The sequence below is a fragment of the Camelus ferus genome, chromosome 35, assembly GCF_009834535.1.
Source record: "Camelus ferus isolate YT-003-E chromosome 35, BCGSAC_Cfer_1.0, whole genome shotgun sequence".
Taxonomy (NCBI): domain Eukaryota; kingdom Metazoa; phylum Chordata; class Mammalia; order Artiodactyla; family Camelidae; genus Camelus; species Camelus ferus.
The window spans coordinates 896,309-919,591 of record NC_045730.1 but is presented as its reverse complement, the minus strand read 5'-3'; the positions used below and the strand labels follow the sequence as shown (position 1 = coordinate 919,591).

The following is a 23,283-nucleotide window of genomic DNA, read 5'->3' as shown; positions in this document are numbered from 1 at the left end:
GGTCACGGTGTTGTTCCCCACGTCCTTCCTCTGAAGTCACAGCCCAGAGTGCCATCAGCCAGGCCGGTTTGGACCCCACACGAGAAACCCCTTCAATGTTCTCACATACGTTTAGTTTGGAACCAAAGGGTTCTTGAGTCAGAATGGAGAAGTGAGTTGTACTGGGGCCGGACGCGCCTCCGTGGGAGCACTGGTGCTGCCTGTACTGGTTGTGCAACCCTGACTGACCTCCCTGGTCCCCAGCTCTGACCTGGGAGCTGGTGGGAAGTGCACAAAACTAAGTGCACGGCGCTGGCCGCCCTGTCAACACCGATGAACCTGATGAGCTGCAGCTCCGTGCCTCCGAGGTGCCGTCCGGGGGGGCTGCATGCCCTGGCTGAGAGCACGATGCCCAGGAACCCTCGTCCTGCCGCCACTCCCGCCGGAGAAGATGCTGGGGAAGCCCCTCCCTCGCCGTCACGGAAGCCCATGATGCCCCCACCTGCCCTTGAGCCACGGCGCTCACCCGCCGCCCTTCCTGGGGCCTCGGTGCTGGGAGGGTTGTCTGCAGGGAAGGAGGCCTAGCCCCCAAGCCCCTGGGGTAGGTTTGTGCACAGGAGGTAGTGTGACGGGGCAGGTCATGATGGCGGCGGGGCCGGCGGGGGTGAGAACGTCCTGCGTGGAGCCAGGGGTCTTGGGCGTTGCTGCTCTGGGAGCCTCAGGACCGTCCGATTCCACCCCCTCATGTACAGGGCAGGTGCCATGGCCCCGGCGAACAACTTGCTCAGAGAGACACAGTTTACTGCAGACCCAGGGCTGGAATCTCTGTCCTGATTCCTGGCTCAGGGCTTCTTCGGTTTTTAACTCTGTTACTCTGCCTCTTTAAGTCCTGGATGGACTTCCCTGTGACAGAGAGAAATGAAATAGTGACCGTCACGATGAGATTTCCGTGGCTCTGTCTCTTGTGAGTTGTTGGGGAGAAGGACACAGAGAGCACACGGGGTGTGTTCTGGTGCAGAAGGGACCGCGAGGGAAGGTGAAAGGGAGAAAAGCGTGTCCCGGTTTGCCTGGCGTGGACGTAAAGCTCCTTTCAGTGCTGCAGCAAGGCCGACTTTCCCTCTCTGAGCAAAGCCAATCAGGATTTATTTTCACGGGTCAGGGTGACGAGAAGACTGCACGTCATCCGTGAGACGGGCTTCCCAAGCTTCACGTTACCCCCGCCCAGGTGACGCCGTGACGCAAGGTGTTTCCCGCTTTCTCGTGGGGTGTTTCTAAGGCACTGTTCCAGAGGGGCCCCATCCCCTAGCAGGCAGACCCACAGCCATCGCCATTTGCAAGGGAACACTGTTCTTCCAGAGAAAATTAAGATCACTGTATGATCAATGAGGTATAATCCTCAGTTATAAAGTTCCTAGAATAGAGAAGCCTTTATTGTTTAAGTACATCCGTGTGTCCTGAAACCCCGCCCGGCGCCCGGCGCAGCCCCGCAGCCCTTCATTCTGAGGCAGCTCTGGCGAAGGACCCGTACTGGCCACTCCACCGCCTGCCCACCCGGAGCTGTGGAGGCAGGAAGGTCCTGAATTTCAGGGGAGGCGGAGGCAGTAGATGGAGGACTGGATTTTCTCTGATGGGGGCAAGTCCCGCACTCACTCGCGCGTCCTGTGGGGACCTTGGCACCGGGCGCTTTTGGGGGAAGCACAGTGGTTCTTGTCCCCTTAGGAAGCGCAGGCACCGCATGGTAAGGAGGAAGGGAGCCCCGCCTAGGAAACAGCGGCCCTGGTGAAGGCGCAGGCGGGAGCCGGCAGAGCCCTTCCTTGTGCAGGGACCCCGGACCGGCAAAGGCGGGCGGGGAGGGGACAGGAGAAAGAAGGCAGAGTTGGGAGCAGAGGCCTGTCCAGAATTGACCGGCCGCAAGCACTTTGTCGGATTTATGGACTTTGCACGGGAAAGGAAGTGCAGATGAATGCATTTCAGGGAAACGGAGGAGGGGCAGGCTGCGGACGGTCCACAGAGCGGGGCTCAGCGCTGGGCAGACGCGCTGTGCTTACTTGATGCCGTCAGCCCCCAACTCCTTGACGCCCGCGGTGGTTGGCGGGGTGCGGAGGGGTCCTGCTGTCGAACACTGGACAGGGGGAGAGGCAAGCCGGGCAAGGGACGAAGCGAGGACATTTGGGTGAAGAACCCGCGTCCCCGGGTCCGGTTTCCGGGGCCCTCGCGGCACTTCTCCCAACACCCTGGATAAACACAGTGTGACACGCGGGCTGCGTGCCCTGCGGCACCCGTGGCTCTAAAATCAGTTCAGAGCGGTCGGGGTGGAGCATGATCCAGACACTGTAACGGAGGCTCTCCCCTCAGTGGCTGTCATGAGGCATTAAGAGAAAGACGCCTCAATTAACCAGGTCACACAAAACGAGGTTTTAAGGGTCCAGGAGCTGCACTGGGTGATGGCCTGTCCCCTTGATTGTAATCAGCCACTCGTTCAGGACAGATACCAAGGCAAAATAACAGCGCGCGGGCAAATCTCTCATTAGCAATTCCACGTATGCAGAATTCTCATCAGCTCCCCCTGCACAGATGTGAGTGGCGTGGGATGGGCAGGAGCGATGCCTCCCGCCCTGGCCGTGGGGGCACAAAGCACAGGTTGCTTTGAAACGTGGGCCGGTGTAATCACCACCCAAGCTGGCCGCTCTTCAGAGTGAGAGAGGTGCCTGGACCTCAGGCTGGGCCTGTCCCAGGCCACCAGCCCCCGAGGGCCGGCCCTGGACCTCCCTTTCCCAGGATGAAGCAGCCAGCCCCACATCCGTGGCTGGCAGCACAGACGAGAGTTTCCTGCTGTTAGACTTGCCCCAAGCCCTGACGGACGGACGTTACGTCCTGTAACTGTGTGTAGCTCGAGGTGCGTAGGCGCGGGAGCCCCCCGCTCTGGTTTCGCTGGTGCTGCTGAGAGGACACCGGGCTCAGCAGGGCTGGCTCTGGGCTGGCTTGGGGGCGTCGGCCAAGAGGGGGAGGAAGAGGAGTTCTGAATGCGAGGGCTGTCAGCCCCTGTGGGGGCCCTGCTGTCAGGTGTCAGAGCAGGGCCCAGCCCACCCCAGGGGAGGGACTGGAGACAGGCCTCAGTCTGCCCCTACTCACCACCCGTCTGCCTCCCACCCCAAGGCCTGGGTCAGGATTCACTTCTCTCCAGATTGACACTGAGACCGCAAAGCAGGACCCAAGAGCAAACTGGAGATGTGACACTGCTGGTAGGTGCCCAGCCTGGCTTGAAGTTGCATGGCTGTGTGGCCCACATAGGCTGGGAACGTGGTCGAGGGGAGAGGAGAAACCCCAGTATGGGGCCTCTTCTCCCTCAGGTCGTGGGAGGGTCCATGCCGGTCCACGGCCTCCCCAAGCCCCTGAGACAGTCTTGCTGCCTCTCTGCCTTCCTTCCTCCTCACCAGGCTCCTCGCCCTGGGTCTTGGCAGCTGGAGACACCTGCTCCACTCCCAGCTCCTCCCCTGACTGCCCTCCAGTGAGCACGGCCACCAGCAGCCCGTCTGAGATAAAGTAAATTGGTCGGGCCGCTGACCTCCCCAGAGCCCGGCGTGGGCGCGGTGCCCCATCGGCTCCCACACACGCGCCAGAACCTTGCTGCCAGGAGCACCAGAAGATGTGTCTCCCTGAACACAAGAGAACTGTCCTGCAAACAGCAAAGAGGGAGAGATCTTCTGCTTTAAAGAGACCCGAGATTAAAGTGACTTTTGGCCACATAAAAACGCATCAGAGACGTAAACAGTCTTTCCTTGGAGACAGAGGCTCATGGTTATGAAAATCCACCGTCGGAAGATGCCGCAGAGCCTCAGGCACTGGCCTCGGATGTTTGTGCGGGTCTTGGTCCCCTCATTACGTGGCCCAAACTGCCGTGTGCCCGCCGAGTTCTCTCCCCGGCTCCTCCTGAGCCTTCTGTAGCTGTGTTCAGCTGCGGCACCCAGCCGACACATTTCCCTCCCAGCAGCGTTTCTCGTAGACTCTGCTGCTGCCTCTCGTCAGGGAGTAGGATGCCGGGACACTGAGAACCCAAGCCTCTTGGGTGCCTTACCTGAAATATTAGTTAAAAAAAATACACACACACACACACATATATATATATACACACACACACACACACACACACACACATATATTTTTGCGGTCTCCAGATGTGTATCTGAGGGGCTTCCCACTGAACTAACAGCCTAAAGTCTGAGACGTTTATTTTGACAATTCAGATGTTTTTAGCGCCTCGTTCAGGATAAACTAAGCATCATGCAGCTGAATTCTGATGGCGTCCAGAGTGTGAAAGGAAATCTCACCGGCCAGTTAAACAGGAGGGGGCTCTATTCAGGTCCACTGCAACAGGGAGAGAGACTGTACCCACCCTAGTGGGGCCGGACCGAGGGTCGGGGAGCAGAGGGAAGTCACAGCAGGGACTTGGTCCGGCGTCAAGGGTCTGGGAAGAGGGGCCTGACCGGCTATCACCGGGGGTGGGGGTCCTCTGTAAACTGACTCAGCGCGACTCTTGGTGAAACTGGGCTTGGCAGGAAGGGTGCCGGTCCAGAAGGGGCCCCGAGGGGTCAGAGCAAAGAGGGGACGAGGGGAGGTCTCGACTTTCAGTCCGACACGCCCCACGGCCTCCAGGCATGCCCCGGTCCATCGTGGGGCTTCCGGTTTCCTGTTGACAGTTTTAGATTGCTTTCATGAAAGGTTATTAGACTGGAAAGGTGGCTCTTGTGGAGTTCGAGAAGGACACAGAGGGCACTCAGAATTCTGTCACCACCTCAGGAATCCCTCAGGATAACCCAGAATCGCCTCTAACTGGTGGCTTTGGGGGGCAGTTGAGCAGCGTTCTCCCTCATTAATCTAAAGGGCTTGCAACAAATAATTTAGGACCTATTTTGAAGCCCGCTAAATGTGGGCTGCTTAAACTGTCAAGTGTCTTCCAATTATGGTAAACAGCCCTTTGAATATTCAGCTGTGCAAACAAGGACCCCTTGGTTCCAGTGGAGACCAGGAAATTGCTTAGTTTGCTTCTTCTAAGCACTTGCTGTTTATAAATGCATGATTTATTTCCCTGGGACCATCGCCGGTATTATCTGCAAAATGAAAATGCTTTTGTTGGTGAAAATGTTTACAGAGAACCCCCTTTACAATTTGGCGTGCAGTTTTACTTACCCCGCGTGATATGTGAGCTCTGCTCAAACAGACCAAATTTGACTGTCTGTCTGGTTCTTAAAAAGTAGCTAAATGAAACGTTCACATGTTTTATAACTCTCACAAAAACGCGCCTCAGTCCTGGTTGCCCAAGGGAGAGAGAGAGGGAGGGGACCAGACAGATCCCAGGCCTGTGCACACAGCACCCACCCGATGACCACGTGGCATTTAATTCAGCACTGAGTCATCGGCCTGGACTTCCCAAAGAGAGGAGATCATGAAATCTACGGTTTCAGATTAAACTATTTGGGACAATCTCTGCGGGTAACTTCTCACACAAACGTGCCTGCTGTAAATGCAACAGCATCTCCTGACTTCAACTGCTAATACAGATAATCCTATGATGATAACTGAAAAAACAAAACAAAATCCTGTGTGTTAGTAGATCGTGATGGGCCTCTTCAGAGTCCACACAAATTCTGCAGGTGTGGAAGCGCACACATCTTTGCCAGAAGTACCACGTGACCCTGGAGCTCGTGGGACACCAGCAGTCACTCCACACATCCGTCCCTCTGCCGGGCCTCCCCAGGACGAGGAGCTGGGTCGCTCTCTGGGTTTCATTGCTGCTGACACTTTCCTTCGTTGCCGGCGGTCACTTGGAAGAGGGGGCCCAGGCGGCCAGGTGCAGCGTCAGCCCCTCCACTGCCCGGTGAGGACCGCCGTGTCCCACGCGAGGTTCAGCTGACTTGTGTGATGGCAGCGCCTCAGAGAGGGCGCCCAGCGTCTGCTCCAGCTCCAGCACGCAGGGGTCTGCGCCCGGTTCCCCCACCCCAGGGCACCCCACGTCCAAGCCTCACGCCAGTCCGCTGGCCCCCGGGACCACCCTACCCCCGTGCTCTCTCCAGTGGCTGGAGACAGCGTGAAGGTCTCACGTAAACCGCATGCAGAGTTTTCAGTGTGCAGGAACGATCTGGGCAGTGAGCAAAGGAGCCGGGGACGTGACCGAGATAACAGATGTTCAAGCAGCAGTGACTTGATCTAGGCTGTTTCTTTTTTTATTATGATTCCACCGCTTCCTGCGGAAGACGAGGAGCTCTTAGTACAAGAAGGCCAGGCTCCTCTCATGCTTACAACGGCAGAACGCTGGGCTCCGCCCACGCTGCCCGGCGACCGGGAGCCCGGGCTCCCTGACCGCCCTCCCAAGCGTGACCTGTCTTCCTCCTTCTTCGTCTGTTTCTTCTCCCATCTCATTTCACGCAGTTGAGGCCATGTGGGCCCGCTGTGCCCAGCACCGCCCTGGATGCTGAGCTCCGGGCGAGTCCCACGTGAGTGACGTGGATGTGGGCAGAGCCCCTGGGCTCCGCAGGCAGCAGGCCGCGCGCGTCTCAGCCTCCGATCGCTGCTTGCTGGCTGGGACCTTTGCAGGGTCCCCACCTCCCCGGTCCTCAGTTTCCCGTCAGTGAGGGGCCGCTGGAGCAGGCAGGTGCCCAGCAAGCCCTGAGGCGTCTGGGTGAGGACGGCCACGGGGATGCCCAGTGCAGGGCCTGTGCTGAGCAGGCGGGGACCACATCTGCTGCCTGGAGTCCCTGAGCAGGTGCAGTTCTCTGGGCTGAGCCCTCTCGCAGGGAAGCCCTGCGACGGGCTTCACACAGGTGCCTCAGCCAGGCCTTTGAAGGACGTGGAGCAACAAGAACTCTCATCACCGCTGGTGGGAATGCAAAGTGGTGCAGCCACCGTGGAAGACAGTTTGGTGGTTTATTACGGAACTAAACGTACTCCAGCCGTCACACCCAGCAGTCACACTCCGTGATATTTACCCAAGGAGTTGAAAACTTATGTCCACAGAAAACCCGCTCGCAGATGTTTATATCAGCCCTATTCATCGAGGCCAAAACTTGGAGGCAACCAAGCTGTCCTTCAGGGGGTGATGGATAAATTAACTGTGGTCCATCCAGACAGTGGAATACTCAGCGAAAAGGAAAGGGACTATGAAGCCATGAAGGACACAGACGAATCTTAAATGCCCATCGCTTAGAGAAAGAAGCCTGTCTGAAGGGGCTGCACCTGCGTGACTCGTTACGTGACGTCCTGGAAAAGGCAAAACTATGGAGACAGAATAAGCTCCGTGGTTGCCGGGGCTGGGTGGGAGGGAGGACCGTCAGGGCAGGGACGCTCTGCGTGGCGCCTTCATAGCAGATGTGCATTCGTCACGACCCAGGAGACCTGGGCAACACAGACAGTGAGCCCAGGTGTAAATCTGGTTGACAATAATGTGTCAGTATTGCCTCCTCCACTGACAAGCTGTAAATAGAAGGGGAACCTATGGGAAGGGACGGACACAGGGAGCTGTCTGTGCTTTCTGCTCAGTTTCCCTGTAAACCTGAGCTACCTGCTCTAAAAATGGTCTATAGGTTTAAAAGCGCATCCTTACACACTATAATAATTTATTAGCTGAATCGCTCAGATGTGAAACTGAACATACAAGTCACGTGCACACCCCGTGGACGTGAGCTCAGCCTTGCCGCAGTACTTCCCGACACAGAGATGTGGCTGTTCCTCGTGCATCACAGCCCCTCCGTCCGACGGCGCCAGCAGTTCCAGGTCACCCGCCGCCCGGGGCCTGCTGCTGCTCCGTCTGCACCCGCACCGAGTGCCCTCGGCGTCCACAGCCAGGGCGCCGGGCGGGCAGCAGGGACAGCCGTCCGAGGAGGGAAGACTCTTCTCCCGAGTGCGGTTTCTGCTGGGAGCAGGCCGTGCAGCCTGGACTGAGGTCCCAGCCCTGGGAAGCCCCGTGTGGTCACGAGGCTGACCGTGGGTGGAAAGGACCAGAGGGATGTGAGCCCCTCCAGGCCGGGGCTTTTCAGAGTGTTCTTTCTTCTTTGACCAGTTGGAAGCAGTGGATTTCAAGGGCCTGTGGACCGCCCAGCTCCAGTCACCTTGAGGGGCTGCCACCCAGATCTGACAGCCCCTTGAGCAAGAAATTGACTTGTTTCGCCCCCTGGGCTGTGGTGCAAGTGCCACCACTTGGCAGCTTTAAACAAGCCAGTCGTCCCCTCCCACCCCACAGGCAGAAGTCCAGGCTCAGCCAGACTGTCTCCGGGGCTCAGGTTCCATCCCCTTCCCAGCTCCTGGGGTCGATGGCTGGTTTCAGCTCCTTGAGGCTGGGGCGCCGAGCCCCGGCCCTCCCTGGCTGGATGGCGGTGAGGGAGTTGGGGGCAGTCTGTGTTCCAGGGGCTGGGGTTTGACCCCTGCAGCCGGGCGTCCCCCTGCCTCAGTGGAAGGAAGTTCTCTGCTTTGATGCTACAGGTGATAAATCGGGCCTGGGTGATCCAGACACCTCCCTCTCAAGGTCTGTGATTTGTTACATCTGCAAAGCTCTAGTGACCTAAGGTGCCACATTCTACCACCAGGACTCGGGTGTGGACGCCATTGGGGGCCGCCCTGCCCACTTACCGCCATGGGCTGATGTGAGCTTCAGCAGAGCGTCTGTCCTCACCCAGGACAGGCTTGTTCCCTGCCCCCGACCCTCCGCTCCCCCAGCACCCCTGAGCCCACGTCTTCCCTCCGTCCCTCTTCTTGAGAGACTCAGGGCAAGTGGGAGACTGTGAACGGAAGGATCCTGACGTCACCTGCTGGGTGTTGTAAGCGCAGGTTCCGGGCACACAGAGAAGGCAGGTGTTGTCCAGGCACCATCACTACACATGGTCCTCTGTCTCTGGCGGCCCGCAGGGTGGGGTTCTCCTCTGATCCCTGCTCTCCTGTGTCTGCAGGGTAGCCCCGAGCCAGAGGTGCCTCTTCAGATGGGGAGACGGGAGCTGAGACAGAACTTTCCTCCGACAGGGAGGGGAGGCAAGGGGACTTCAGGGCCCGGAAGGAAGGGACAGCCCCGGGACCAGGCCCTCTGTGAGTGGTGGACGTCCACCCCTCCAGCTCCGTGCTGGGGGCTGGAGGGGAGGTGCCACCCTGACCAAGCATGGACCTGGGCGGGGCTGCTGAGATGAGGCTGAACTGGATCCCAAGTTCAAACAAAGGTGCTGCGATCAGAAAGTAAGGGAGCCCGGCCGGGAGGCAGGCCACTGTGTCCCCACCTGCTGTCTGCCCTTCCCCACATACTCCTCCGGGAAACTGGATCCAGATGAGGGACCCAGAAACTGTGGGGACAAGCCATCCTGAGACACCCACCCTGTTTCTGGGGCCCCTGTTGGGGTCCACCTGATCTGTGAGCCGGGCACTGAGCCCGGGAAGAACTTTCCTGAGGTCTTTGCGGCCACGCCTGTCACATGCAGTCCCGAGAGTCGTCCCACTGGGCTGTGAGCCCCCAGAAGACAGCACTTTTATCATCTTCCGGGTTTCATCAGTCTTAATATAACTCCTGGCACAGAATAAATTACCAAAAAAGTGTGCTGAATCAGGAGGAGACGCCCCAGTGCTAGACACCTCATGATGGCTGACCTGTGACTTTCCTCTGGGAAGCCTGGTGGATGCTGTGAGTTATGGGAAGGCCAGGAAGCAGGTATGTGTGGGAGCATCGCGATGGGGCAGGGGGACGAGGGCAGAGGGAGCAGGAGGTCCCCTGGCGCCTGGAGAGAGTGGGGACCTGAGGGTGAGAGTGTGACCCCACGTGAGACCCAGCCACGCACGGTTGCAGACGTGGGCAAGTGGGTGCGTTTACAGAGGACAGAGTGGGACTGGACATGCACAGATCTTAGAGTGGATGTCACTGTCCTCTGACCTCCTTGGTCCCAGGACAGACCCTGTAGTGACGCTCTGGATGAATGGGAATTCGGGGTTCCAGAATTCTTCCCGGAAAAGAGAGAGCTCCCCCCGTGTGTGTTGAGGTTTTGCTTTTGTTGTTCATGTTGCGTCACAGCAGATGTTGGACGTTTCCCTCCAGTCGAGCTGCAGGGGCCTGTGCTCTCTGATAAACCGGCCGCTGCTTTGTCAAACGCCCCCCTCCCGGCCCCGCCACCCCGCCGCCAGTCCTGTGTGCTGGCACTCGCACTCGGGCTTCCGACAGGATGGGGGTGTGATAAGCAGACGCCCGGGGCCGCCAGCAAAAACGGCCATTATCATTTATTAAGCAGGTGTTGAATGAACTGGTCTTTGTATCACACCACAGACTTACAGTGCAGAGGAGATCCGTGTCTCAGTGCGGCATGCGCGCTGATAAATTAACAGATGTCGATTGATTTTTCCCTCCAGTCCCCTGTTTACACCTGACAGGCCGTACTTTATAGCTGAGCAGTTATTTGAAGTTATAAACATTATAATTAGCAATTTTTTAATTAGGCTGACAATTAACAGGAGATTTGCAAAGCTGCTAATTTGACATGTCCTCCTCCCCACCGTGCTTCTGTTAACCACAACTTGAGTGAATTCGATTGAACAGAACCATGGTGTCTGGGAAAAAAATCAATCTCAGAAGAACCTTTTCTCCCCACTTGGCTGGCATCGTGGCACTTCAGACAGAAAAGTGGGAGCTGGGTGTGATTTCACAGCAGAACAATAGGTGTGCCCTGGCCCTGGAACAGGAGAGGCTCAGTGGGGAGCTGAAGGCCAGCGGGCCCCACACAGGCTGCGCGTCGGCCGCCTGAGGTGGGGCCTCACTCACGGTCTCGCACGCTCGGTCTGCGGCTGCGTCTGGACGCAGGACTGCCTGGGAACCCAGGGCCCCGAGACCCTCATCCTCACAAGTGCTGCATTCAGCTGTCAGAGCCAGAGAGACACACGGAGAGACAGAGATGGAGTCCAGGGGTGGCGTGCAGCTCTGGGCCCCAGGCAGCTCCCAGCCCCGCCGTCCTTCCTTCAGCATTGCCCAGTCAAAGGCAGCGCTCAGGGCAGCGCTGCGACCCTGGGGTCCTGAAGTGTTTCTGTCCAGTCTGCGTAAACAGTGCACTCACACCCTTGGGAGCCTGCCAAGGGCTGTTACTGGGAACAGCTTTCAGCCCAGGACACATCACCTGCTGTCCGACCTCCACAGACTGAGAAAGGAAACGTGTCCCGGAAGTTGCAGCCTTGGAGGTGAGAGGAGAGGCCAGAGGTGAGGCAGAGTTAATGAGAAGTCTCAGTAAGACAGAGCGTATGCCTTCTACTGTGATTCTTGAAGGAGGAAGCAGACTTTCAGCACAAAGGAAATGGAGTTTCACGTTCCGTGGCTCCTCTTGCCTCCCTTTCCCAGGGCTGAGTCTCGTTGCCTGTTTGCAGCCAGCGAGTCATTAATTAAAAACGGCAGTGCCACCAGACACAGCTTATCCAAGCAGAGACACACCGTCGAGCTCTGATTAATAGCGTTTCATTGCTTTCATGTTTTTTCAAAGTCTGGATCTGAAGAGACGCCACTGGGAGAAGCGGAATCTGAAGGCCCCTGTGGCACCCCTCTCTCGTCACAGTCTCCACAGCGCACGGGCTGGGGGTGTCCTGTGACCACACGCAGGGCGTGAGCCCCCGTTAGACAGAGATCAGGCTTCTCCAGCACCTGTGCCCCGAACATAAACCGAACAGAAAGCACTGCTTTAGGGGGAGAAGGTTCCTGAATTCTTTCTCCCCGTCACCTTGCTTTTAGTAGGCTGGCTTTAGTTTTCTCTGCCTGACCTGACGCCTCCGCTTCCTGCCGTGGGAGCAAGGACAGGGTCCCTGCGCCACGGAGAGCTCCACCCTGAGGGTAACTTGAAGATGCCCATGTGACAAGTGCATAACTTGTAAATTATTAGTTATAATTATTACAATTAATTTGGCACCATACAGCACAGTTGCCTAAAGAAATTTAGTTCCAGGGAAATTGTATCCTCACCCCACACGCAGTTCAGTCCTGTTCTGATGTCAAGTGTTAAGGCCTTTCCTGGAATAAGGAATATATAATACAGAGCCAGGCATCTTATATGGAGAAACAGGGTTTTGTGGTCTGTTTGTCTCCCTCCCTCCCTCTCTGTCTCCGGGTCCACAGGTGGCAGGGGTTGAGCTGAGGGTGGTGTGTGCAGAACTCCAGGTCTGAGGACGTCTGGGACTCTCAGATAAGCACAGGTTGTTCTGAACGCCCTATTAACCCAAAGGGAAGTATCTTAAAATTACTTTCCAGGGTATTAACTGACAGCCACATGGATGACCTTAAAAAAGTGATGTGCCTTAAAAAGTTTTAAGTCATTACGTGAAGAGACGTGAGTAAAACGTGCCAGAAACGTGTTAGTACAAATGCTTGATGTTTATACAGACTGTCCTCTCACGTGGGCTCACTTCAGGTATCTGGAGGGTTAAATCCGTGCGCTGTTTTACGGAGGAGAGGCAGACGAGTGAGACGTGTGTGTGTGTCCACGTGTGCGTGTGCGATTTGCGCCTCAGACGGACGCTCACAGCTTCCCGCGAAGCAAGTGTGTGGGAACGCGCTGCTGCGGCCTAAGCTGCGTGGGAGGGACGCGCGGAAAGCAGACCGCTCGAGGGGTGCCTGGCGCCCCGGCTCCTCCGGGCAGACGGCCCTGGAAGGCTCGGACCCCGGGCGCCCAGGGGCCGCGCGGCCGCGAGTCCGGCGGCAGCGGCGGCTGCAGGAGCGTCCCCTGCAGAGGCGGCCCTTCCCCCCGCCCCACTCCCTGCAACGCCCGTCGGCTCCTGCCGTTTCCCACGTCCTCGCTAGAGTCGGTCAGAAGCTGTCTCTGACCTAGACGGTGGCCTCTTGGAGGCCGGGGGCGGTTTCGGGGCGCCTCCGCCGGGGTGGCGACACGCGCAGGCCGTGTGGCGGTGGGTCCGGGGGCAGACGGCCGGTCAGCGGCGGGTTAGTCACGGCGACGCGTCCGCTGCAGAGGTGCCGGCCGCCGTTCTCCGGCCCCCGAGCCCTGCGGAGACCGCCCGCCCACGGTGAGTGAAGGCGCCCAGGGCCCCGCAGGCGCGTGCCTAGCGGGCTCCCCTTTCTGCAGGCTGTGCCCTGTGTCCGCCTGGAGGCCAACCCCGTTGTTCTCGCGGTGCCCTCAGGGCACGCTGGGCGGACACTCGCCCCTGGAGACGGCCCAGCCCCGTGTCTGCGCTCCGAGGACGCAGGCCCCGCACCCCTGCCCCGCTGGGCAAGGCATCTCACGGGGGCGGGCCACTGAGTCCGGGCGGCCGTCTCTCGAGGACCGCCAGCAGCCTCCCCCGGTGTCCGCGGTGGGCCGGCTGGAGACCCGAGGTCTCGGGCTGGGGTAGCCCCGATAGGCCCTGGGGAGGCGGGGTTTGTGGGACTGGGGCGGAGGGGGTGAACTGCACGGAGGACACATCCCAGGCAGGTGGAGAGAGTGGGGCCTGGAGGCCCCTGAGGACCCTGAGGACGGGGGCTCCTGTGCTGGGCACGTCTGACTTAGATCTCCAAAAGATGGAGTTGCCTTTGTGCTGGGGCCTTGCCACAGCGCCAGCCCCGCGGACAGGTGATTTGTCATCCTGCGGCGGTGACCGCACAGCGCGCCTCAGAGGCGGGCGGCCCAGGGGCCTGTTCTGCGTGGGACTAGCTGGACTCCTGAAGCGTGTGGGCTTCACCTTGCCGGGACGGAGGAGGACACAGCCCCCCGGTGTCCTTGCGGTGACCTCAGCTGGGAGGTCAGGCTGCAGCTGTCCTGCCGGCGCTCCTAACCCGGGAAACGTGCCTCCCGCCCTGCGCGGCGCTCGGGGCTTAAGCCTTTGCTAGAGGCCGCCTTCAAAGGACCCCACCTGTGGTCACTGATCCGTGACACACATGCTCTTTTCAGTCGCATTGGGCTCTGTTCCCACAGAACCAACACCAGGCAGGTCACACCGCAGAGGGCAGCTCCCCTATGAAGGGTCTTTGTGGACGGGCAGGGGGAAAAGGTGCCAATTTACTTTAAGACAGTAAAGAACTGGACATCTGAGGGGCGGGAAGCACGGGTTTGATGCAGGTGGACCAGCATCTGACTCCTTTGTGCGGGGAGGTGATGCCGCCCACAAGGACAGGACGGGGGCTGTGACCTCATAGAGGCATGTCGCCCCGCCTACAAGCCCTTGGTGTCGAGCTGTCATTTAGCCCCGTGCCTCAAAAAACAATGTAACCGCAGTGGTGACCCCGAGAGTCCCAGAGACCGTCACAGTGTCTGTGCTCAGCTCCAGCACGTGCATGCGGCTTTAATCGTCCACCAGCGTTTGATGCTGTGTAGACCCTCAGGGAGAGTCTGTAACTGTGCTTTATCATGAAAAGGAACAATGTTTCCAGGTGTAGGCTGAGCCCAGCAAGCTGCAAATCCGCCCTTCCCCCCTAAGGGTGGATGAGAAACTCCTCCTCCATCTGCGGTTACCACCCCTCAGGGCGTCTGCATCTGCCCGATTCCAGGCGCTGTCTCATCGCGGGTGATCTGGGGAGTAATTCTGTGCAGATCACAGAGGCAAGAGCTTCCGCAGAACTTGACAGTGCCCTGTGTCAGTATATGCTTTTTCAGCGATACAACTGAAACCCAGCAAGCCAGTGGCTCCAGGAGCTAGAAGTGGGAGGGAAACCAGAACTGGGTGTCCCGCCACCACATCCGGGGCCCAGCAGCTCGGTCACACCTGGCTGGCCCCAGGGACCCCGGCTCCTCAAACCAGAACGAGCCCTCCACTCTGGCAGGCTGACCTGGTTATAGGACTATTCTTGCAAAGTAATCAACAAATTAGAATTCCTCCTGTGGGCCTGAACACTCGAGACCCGTGCATGGTGGGTAAAGGAGCACTTTGAGCCCTAAAATGCGCGGAAACGGTACGAGTGGGCATGCTTGCCACCAGACAAGCAGTGGAGACGAGAAGGGAGAAATCATTGCAGATTAGAGTGTCAGGAAGGATTCAGATGTGGGGAGGGACGGGGAAAGGCCATTTCCTGCAGAAGATTGTGTGACTCAGTGCTGGCGAGACAGGTTGAGTCGTGTTGGACTCAGAAAATCTGTAAGTGGCACCAATTTGTGATACGATCTCAAACCGGACACATACTGGGGACATTTCAAGGCCATATAGGGATTCCTTCTTCTCTGAAACGCATCTCATGCAGGCCACTTAGCTTGATCCAACCAAACGTGGGTGGGAGGTTCAGGTCGATGTGGTTTGGGCCTGTGATTCGGTAGCCACGTATCTGGGTTCCTTGTTCAGACTCTGAGCTTCATCCAAGTGTCTGCCTCCTTGGGGTTGCTCTAAGCACCAAATAAATAATGTCCTAGTAAAATTCTGTGGAAATGCAGACTGTGAGAGCTGACCCAGCCTGGGAGGCATGGTCAGGACCTGTGTGACAGCCTCCTGGGCCTGGGTCCCCCTGCAGACGGGCGCACAGCAGTGGCTCCTGGGCACACAGCGCCCAGCGCAGGGCCCAGCGCAGGGAAGATGCTCTCCACGCAGACGGCTCTGGGAGGCACTCAGCACTGGACGTCTCCGTAGCCCTGAGGCGCCGGCCTCGCTAGTGCTGTTTTGCTAATTCCTGTGACTGTGGACTTACCTCCTGCGTGAACACGTAAACCAGAAAAGCCGAAACTCCAGACTGGAGACCAGTGTGGAGCCGTTCTCAGGCACTCAGGTCGTTTCTAGGTTGATACCTCTCTGGGGAGTGCAGAGGTGATTTTAAGCATAATGGGTTTATTTTGTAAAACCAGGCGAGTGGCATGAGTGGGAAAAGTGGAACAAATATTTCCTAGGAAAAAAATATACTTTGGAAGTAAGCTGTTCACCGGGGCCTGATGTGTGTCCAGGGCAGTGGGGATTGACTCGGTTTATGCGGAGTCCTGGGGCGGCGGGGGAACAGGCGGAAAGTGGAGCCTGCTCTGCGGCCCGCCCCACGTCGGGGCTTCTGGCTGAGGAAAGTCGCTTTGTGCCTGGCTTTGTGCGAGGGGGCCTGAGATGAACCCTGCTTTGAAGAGGCTGTTACTGAGGCAGAGGGATTATTTTAGGAAGCAAAGGCCTGAGTGCAGCACAGAAGCAGAATAAACCTCCTCTCGTCATCTTCAGAAGCTCGGAGGCCAGAGAGCGTTACCCTCCTCACAAAGGAAGCAGCAGCTTTCTAAACCTGTAGAAAATGGTTTTTTTCAGTTTCCTGAGCTTTCTGCTAACACGCCTGTATGTCTTTAAACTCCAGTCTTGCTGGATTTCCCTAATTTATTCCTCTCAGAGAAGACATGTACTCATTTCAGATTCCCTCCATCAGCTTAATGGTATTTTGGGTTCATAAATTAGAACTTCCAGTTCTGGATAGACCCTAAATAAAATAAAATGAAACACGTGTTTTGTTTTCACGTGGGGCCAGTGGCAGGAGGAGCCAGAGCCGCAGGACGGCAGGTGTCAGCTCCTGCAGCCGCGCTGTCCTTTCCCGTGAAGCTTCTAGCCTTTAAAGCACGTGCTTTCTCGCTAATGTTCCTGAAAAAGGCATTGAAATGGAAAGGCCTCAAACTATCCATTTATCTTGGTGAGGGTCTCTCCAGTTATTTATCTTTTTTAATTATGCCTCAGAAGGAACATGGAGCAGCAATAAGTAACAGTGGAGGCGACAGTGGAGGCCTCGGGAGTGCTGGCGGGGGGCGTGGCCTGCAGCTTCTGGACCTTCTCCTCCCCAGATCCCCCCACACACCCCCCCGCCCCAGTGTGTTCCTAGAATCGGGATGGGGCAGGATGACCTGGGGGCTGGGTGCCCGTCACCGCCCAGGGCCCCGGGCAGACCCTCACCCCGAGTCTGCACTGAGCTTGTCGCACCTCAAAGGGCGCTTCACCATTCCCCCCAGATATTAAAACAGGAGACTTAGGAACAGAAGGGACGGCCGCTGGAGTCGGAGGAGTCCACTCAACCCCAGGGAGGCCTCCTACCCCAGGGCTGTGCTCCCTGTGGCTGGAGGCTTGCCTCTCTGCCGGCTCTGCCGGTGGGTGGGGGACCGCGCTCCTAGGTTCTGTCGGCCTGTGTGCATCTCCCTCCCTGAGCCCATCCATTCCCCCAGGGGCCGTATTGAGCACTGCTGTCGGGTCGGGACCAGTTCCATCAGCTGGGCCATGCAAAGACCTGGCCGAGCTGCACATCCACTTAGCAGTGAGCTGGCCCTCCTCCTGTTGGTCACTTTCTTTAGCCTCTGCAGGCATCTGTTCTCAGGGCTGAGATTTTTGCCAAATATCTGCCTCTTCTCCCTTCACTAAGAAGGTGAAGCTCCTAAATGCCTGGAAACCGGCCTTGTTCTGCGTGGGTCTTGCTTTCATGTGTTTGCAGGGACCTTACCCACAGTTTTGAAGGGGCCATGAATGTCAGCCTGACGGCGCGCTTGGAGACTCTCCAGGCGTCCTCTTTTTCTCATTGAAACTTCATGTCATAAATGAAAACATTAACGAAACAAAGTGGAAGTCCCAAGCTCCAGAGACCCCGGTGGCAGCCCCTCCTGCAGACAGCGCCGGCAACGCCCTGGCCTCCGCTCGGCTGGTGCTGGTGCGGGCGGGACGGGGCAGAGCTCCCGTGACAAGGTCAGCCTGCACGGCTCGTCACCAGTCACCACCTGGCTCCCGCAGGCCTCCCGCCCCCACCTCCTCATCCTCTCCCCCAGCTCCCCAGGCAGTGTGATCGCTGGCGAGGGGATAGATGTAGGCAGCGAAGAGCAGTTTGTTTTGCATGCACCATACAAGCAAGTGAGTAATTCTCCCCAGTAAGCAGGCCGCCCGGGGCAGGGAGAGCTCGGCGGCGGCAGTGGCAGCTCAGGGACGTGGATGGAGCGCTGCCACCATGCACAGTGAATCAGCGGCAGGGCCGCCTGGGCGGCTGCACCCCAGAGAGGCTGGCAAGGCCCTGGAGGAGTGCCCCCTGCAGTTAAAGCTCACGCCAAGCTCCTGTGGTGGGTGTGGGACTTGACTGTTGTCCTCAGCCGGTGGGGTTGGCAGAGGGACCGCCCCCGTCTCCTGGCCTCTGCAGCGGCCTGTCTCTGGGCTGGTCAGGCCAGTGGTGGCGGGGGAGGAGGTGTGGAGCATGAGAGGGTTGTGGAGGTTGACGCAGAGCCTGTGTGTGTGTGTGTGTGTGTGTGTGTCGGGGGGGCGGTCACTCCCCTTCCAGCTCCAGATGGCTGCGTTTACAGGTGCAAGGGTATTAAAACTCTGCAAAAGGGAGACTTCAGTAACTACACTTCAGAAATCACTGATGCCCTGCCTGCAGGATTTCGTTTTATGTTATTTTTTGCTGTTTCTTAGAGTGGGTCTTAGTCAAGAGGCAGCACGTGGATAAAGCACATGTCAGCGTCTGTCAGAGCTGAGCTCCCAGCCCAGCTCTGTGGCCTTGGTGCGTGGGCACCTCAGTCTCCTCGTCTGTAAGCGGAGACGGCTTCCTGCTTCCTCCTCAACCCCGAGGACTGACCGAGGTGCCACGTGGGAGCCTGTCAGCTCTGGGTGCGCACACGTGGTGATCACTTCCTGCTGGGCGACGGGGGCTGCGGACGTGACGGCCGGGCAGGGTGGCACTTCCCTGGCTTGGGGGGCTGGCGCTGCTGCCCGTCCGCCCCCCCGTTTCCCCAGGAGGGACCCCAGGTCTCGGCCTTGCTGGGGAAGGTGCCATTGGGCGGATCTGGTGAACTGTGTTTATTGGAGCAGGCCAACGCTGATAGGTGTTTTTCCTCTTGCATTCACTTTGTGTGAATTTTGTCAGCGTGGTGTTTTTATTCTGATCAAAAAATCTGATTGGCAGTGATATACTACTTGAGAAAGAGACCTGGGAAAGTTAATTATAGTAAAATATAATGTATGTATAATCATTAGTTATAGTGAATAAATTATTCATTAATTATAATAAACTTGCCAAAATCAGCATGTTGCTTAGCCGTTGACCATTTTCACTAATATTTAATCACCCCACACGGAAACTGAACGGCCTGACGTGCCGTCCTGGGGGCCAGGGCCCCGGCTTCAAGGAGACTCAGAGGTAAAAGATGGAGGTTGGTTGCTCACTCAGTGGTCACTCAGCACCGGCCGTGCACCGGGTGTCGCTCAGGTGTGTTTGGACAGTGCAGGCAGAACCCACACCCTTTGGGCGTTTGTGATCTCAGGCACGTTCCGGTTGTGACTTCTGAGCTGTCGGGCCAGGTATTCAAAAAAGTTGTCATTCTTACACAAATACGTAGAATGAGACCCTTTGGTCTAAAAACTCAGAAACAGACAATTAGTGTCCCATTTTCCACGCGGAGGTGCGGTGTGTGGTGATCTGGAGCAGGCTTGTTGACCACTTCCGTCGCCGAGTCCAGACTGGGTCTGCTCGCCGCACGGCAGGCCAGGGAATTGGGAGGTGAGGTGTTGGGGCGAGGAAGAGCGACTTTATTCGGAAAGCTGGCAGACTCATGACTTGGAGAACCATCCTGCTCCAGTCAGAATACAGGCTCCTTTTATACAAAAAAAGCCAGGGGAGGGGGTGTGGTTGGTTGTTGCAGACTTCGTGGTGCAGGAATTCTTTGCTCCGCGAGCTGTCCACTTGGGCCGGCTCATGGTGCTTCAGCAAAGTCTCCAACTAAACAAAGGGCATTCTCTCTTCTGCAACTTTGTTATCCTTACGTGAGTGCAGAGCTGGCAAGACTAAGCCTAGAGAACAGGGCACAGGGTTAAAGCCAAAGGAACAGACCCAACATGGAGTCAGATTTGTCCTCTGTTACACATACAGAGCAGTGGCCGTAGCCCGCGGACGGGGAGGGCGTGTGGCGGGGCCCTTGCTGCTGGCGGACGTGTTCGCGTTCCGGGCAGCATTCTCCCACCAGCGCTTCCCACGCGGGGTGAGGGCGACGTCAGGGAGCCGCGGGTTCTGAGATCCGCACTCCCCAAGAGCCAGCGGAGGGGCGCTGGTGCGGCTCTGCTCGTGTAGACCGTTTTCAGTGTGAAGTCCGATAGCCCGTATGCTCTCCAAAGAAACGTGGACCTTTTCTTTCCTTTAAAAATGCACTGGTTCAAACAACGCTCCACCTGGCTTTAAGAACTGATGCTGGGTTGTGCCATCAAGTTTCCATGAAGTTTCGGTAATGGTTGAACTCGGTGACTCCAGGTTAGCAGGCGCAAGGTCCCAGTGTGGACAAACCCAAACCCACCTCCTGGTGCTGCTCTGAGTGAAATTTACTGGCTTTTTAACCCTTTTGGACATACTTCATTTCTTGTCAACACTGATTTAGATTGAAGTGCCCTGAGATTATGGTATTGAATTATTTTGTATCAGGGTGATCTAAAATGAGTGCTCACGTTGGTAATGTGTGTCTTCCGTCTTAACAGGTATGTCTTTCCTTTGCATTTGTGTTTGTGATTTGTTGAAATTTCTTATCTTTCACAAGAGTACCTAAGCATGAAGATAATTAGAAACTATTTTTTTCTGTAAAAGCAAGCTTCAGCTCTTCCTGGGGTCACGGTACACGTTAGCCGGAGCTGAGAGCACCTTTGAGGACCTTGTTATTTTTGCCAGGCAGGGACGCGGGGCAGCTCCTCCCCGTCAGCGGGAGCCCGTTACCACGCTGTCTCGTTTGGATATCCTGTCGCTATCCCTTACTTTCTGTTGCTAAAATTCATCGTCTGACATTAGTCTCCTCTTAGAAAGTAATTTCCTCACTAATGTATTTTTCAACTGACAAAGACAAGGCAGGAAATCAGAAAAAACTTTTTATAGTCAAGTAGCGTGTCAGAAGCTCTCCCATAAAAAAGTATTTATTGTAAGTATGTTGAGTGAGTGTGCGTGTGTGCGCGCGCGCACATATGAAACACGTATGCAGAATTTTCACACGCTGTGTAAGCCTCCCAGGCAAGAAGCAGAACCCACTTTAGGTTGGCCCTTCATCCGAAGCGCTCGGCTCGCCTTGCACGTCGAGTCCAGCGCCCCCGCCGCTTTTCCCCGCTCTCCTGTCGGCTGTGTTCTCCTCGCCCTTCGAGGCGCAGTGCTGACAGCCCGCCTGAGTCCCGTCCGCTGTGAGAGGCTGCAAGGTCTGACGTGTGCTTTTAACCTTTACTAGAAGGTGGAGTTTTCTGCTCATTTGTCACTTTTCACCCACCTTCTTTTACACATCGCCAGTGATTACCATACTGCAGGGGAAACGCGCCGAGCGTTTGCAAGGACTGAGCTCACATCCAGCCCCGTCACTCTGAGCAGTTAGACTGATTTATCAAACAGAAATTAGGGAGACGGTTAAGCTGAGTGTCTACAAAAAAAAAAAAATCTCTAACAAACTACTGAGAGATGGAATGGACTTCCTCAGGAGAAACTGCAGACACACTTTGGAGGTAGTGAGTTCCCTGTCGCTGGAGGTGAGCGTGGCTAACGTGCCCCTCAGCCAGCAGCATCTGAGCTTTTGTGAACAGGGGGTTTAAAACGTTCCCCTGGTGCCTGATGGGGTCCCCATTTCTCTGCAAGGTAGTCACAGGCCCCTGTTCCAAGGGCGAGTCTGAGGGTTTGTGGCTGTGCCGGGGCTCCTGGTGTCCGCGATGGGCTGGGAGGCTGGGCAGAGGCAGGCGTGGAGGTCGAGCTTCCTCCGTCTGTGTGGAGCAGACACTTCCCCGTCAGGCTGCTCTCAGCTGGTCCAGGAGGCAGAGGGGGAAAGGCTGGTGAAAGGTAGCTTGGACCAAAGCTGATGGCGCTTCCTGAGACCTGCTGCTGCTGGTGGGGACGGTCTCCAGCCGGCAGTGTCGTGGCACAGGCCCTGCACCCGGCTGCACAGCCGCCAGCCTGGGCCACAGCGTGCGGGCTGACGGAAGGGACGGCAGCTTGTCTGTAGGGCCGTGGCTCCTCCTACGGTCCTAGAACTTTCTGACACTGTCCCAGAGGCAGGGTCCCCTTGACCGTAATGGGGGATAACAGCCCTGATATTCCACAACAGAAGGTCACTGAGACTGTCCCTTCCCAACTGGCACTGTGGCCAAGGGCCAGGCAGCAGCATTGCCTCTGCCTCCACGGACACAGACCCAAGGCCACTGCCAGGGGAACAGGCATGGGAACACGAGCCCAGCAACCGCGGTGACGGGCAGGACGTGTAGGGGACGGCGGCTTTTCCCGTGTCTTGGCTTCAGGCGGGTCTGATCGCCTCATCTGTGGACCCTGAGTCCAGAGAAGGCCGTGGCTCCTGGTTCTGCACCTTCCAGGTATAAAAATACGTAGTCCGGAGGCTCAGTTCCTCCCCTGGAAAAGGACGGTAACAAGAAGATCTGCCTCTTGGGGTTTGGTAAGAAGCTGGCGGGTGCACTCGGGGCCGGTCCCGCAGTCAGAGCTCGGAGAACGTTACCCTGGAATAGGTCTCCTTTATGATAAATGGCCTGCGAAACATACTAGTGAGAGGGGGAACAAGAGACTGAAGCTTTGTAGGGTCTCCACCAAGTAAGACTGTTTAAGAAAACGTGCCTTTGGCTACATTCATTATGGCTTTTATAAGCGCCACTTTTATATTAATGCTAAAAGATTTATTTGACATCATGCTACTCAAATATATGTACTTTTGGCATTTAAATTAACTTCTTGTCCCAAACTCTAAATGGGGAAATACGTCACCTTTTCTCAAACAATCAAGGCTCATTGTTAATTCAAAAGTTAGTGACATTTTGAGGCTACTTCCAATACATCGAAGTGTAATAACGACGTCTGTCACGTGCCTCTCCTCAGAACGATTAAAAGCTGCTTCGCTTATGTAGCACACTGAACTTGACAGGTAATTCAGGAAGCACGACGGGGACTGGTGGGAGCTGGACAGGACACTTCTCACTGCTGCAAAACAGCCTCCCGTGTGGAGAGGAAATACATTTACATGTGGAACTTGTATAATGTTCTAACCCAGTGTCATCGCAATAAAAAACAGTACCGGTTCTCTGCCCAGACCCCAGAGGCTTTATCTGCTGATGGGAGGAGCCCCGTTTGTCCTTTGTCCCGTAACAATATTGGCTGGCGTTCTTTCAAAGCCAGACCAGTAAATTCAACGTTTTGACCTCTGTTTTCCCATCTGGCACCCCCGATACAAAAAAATCTTCGGAGAAAAGCCAAAAAGTAGCAGGAAGCGTCCACACGGACAGAGTCCAGCTTTGCTTGTAGGATCCCTGCCGGCCCCTCCACTGGGCACCGAGGCGACTCCCTGAGTGACTGCAGCGCATCGTCACGTGAACCTGTGGCTCCAGAACGGCAGCAGATTTACACTGTAGCCCTGTCGGGGCAGGGGGGCCTTAACAGACGAGCTCGCAGGCAGAGGACAGCGGTTACCC

The 23,283-nt window shown here is 56.8% G+C and overlaps 1 protein-coding gene and 1 long non-coding RNA gene across 2 annotated transcripts in view; both read left to right on the top strand.

Annotated features, from left to right (window-relative positions):
• Nucleotides 1-23,283, top strand: part of ADARB2 (adenosine deaminase RNA specific B2 (inactive)) — a 382,017-nt gene that overhangs the window by 128,571 nt on the left and 230,163 nt on the right. The window lies entirely within an intron of this gene.
• Nucleotides 2,551-22,076, top strand: LOC116661527. The gene is made up of 4 exons (XR_004317412.1): nucleotides 2,551-2,619; nucleotides 10,885-10,891; nucleotides 16,093-16,097; nucleotides 22,066-22,076. It is a non-coding gene; the product is annotated as an uncharacterized LOC116661527 (long non-coding RNA).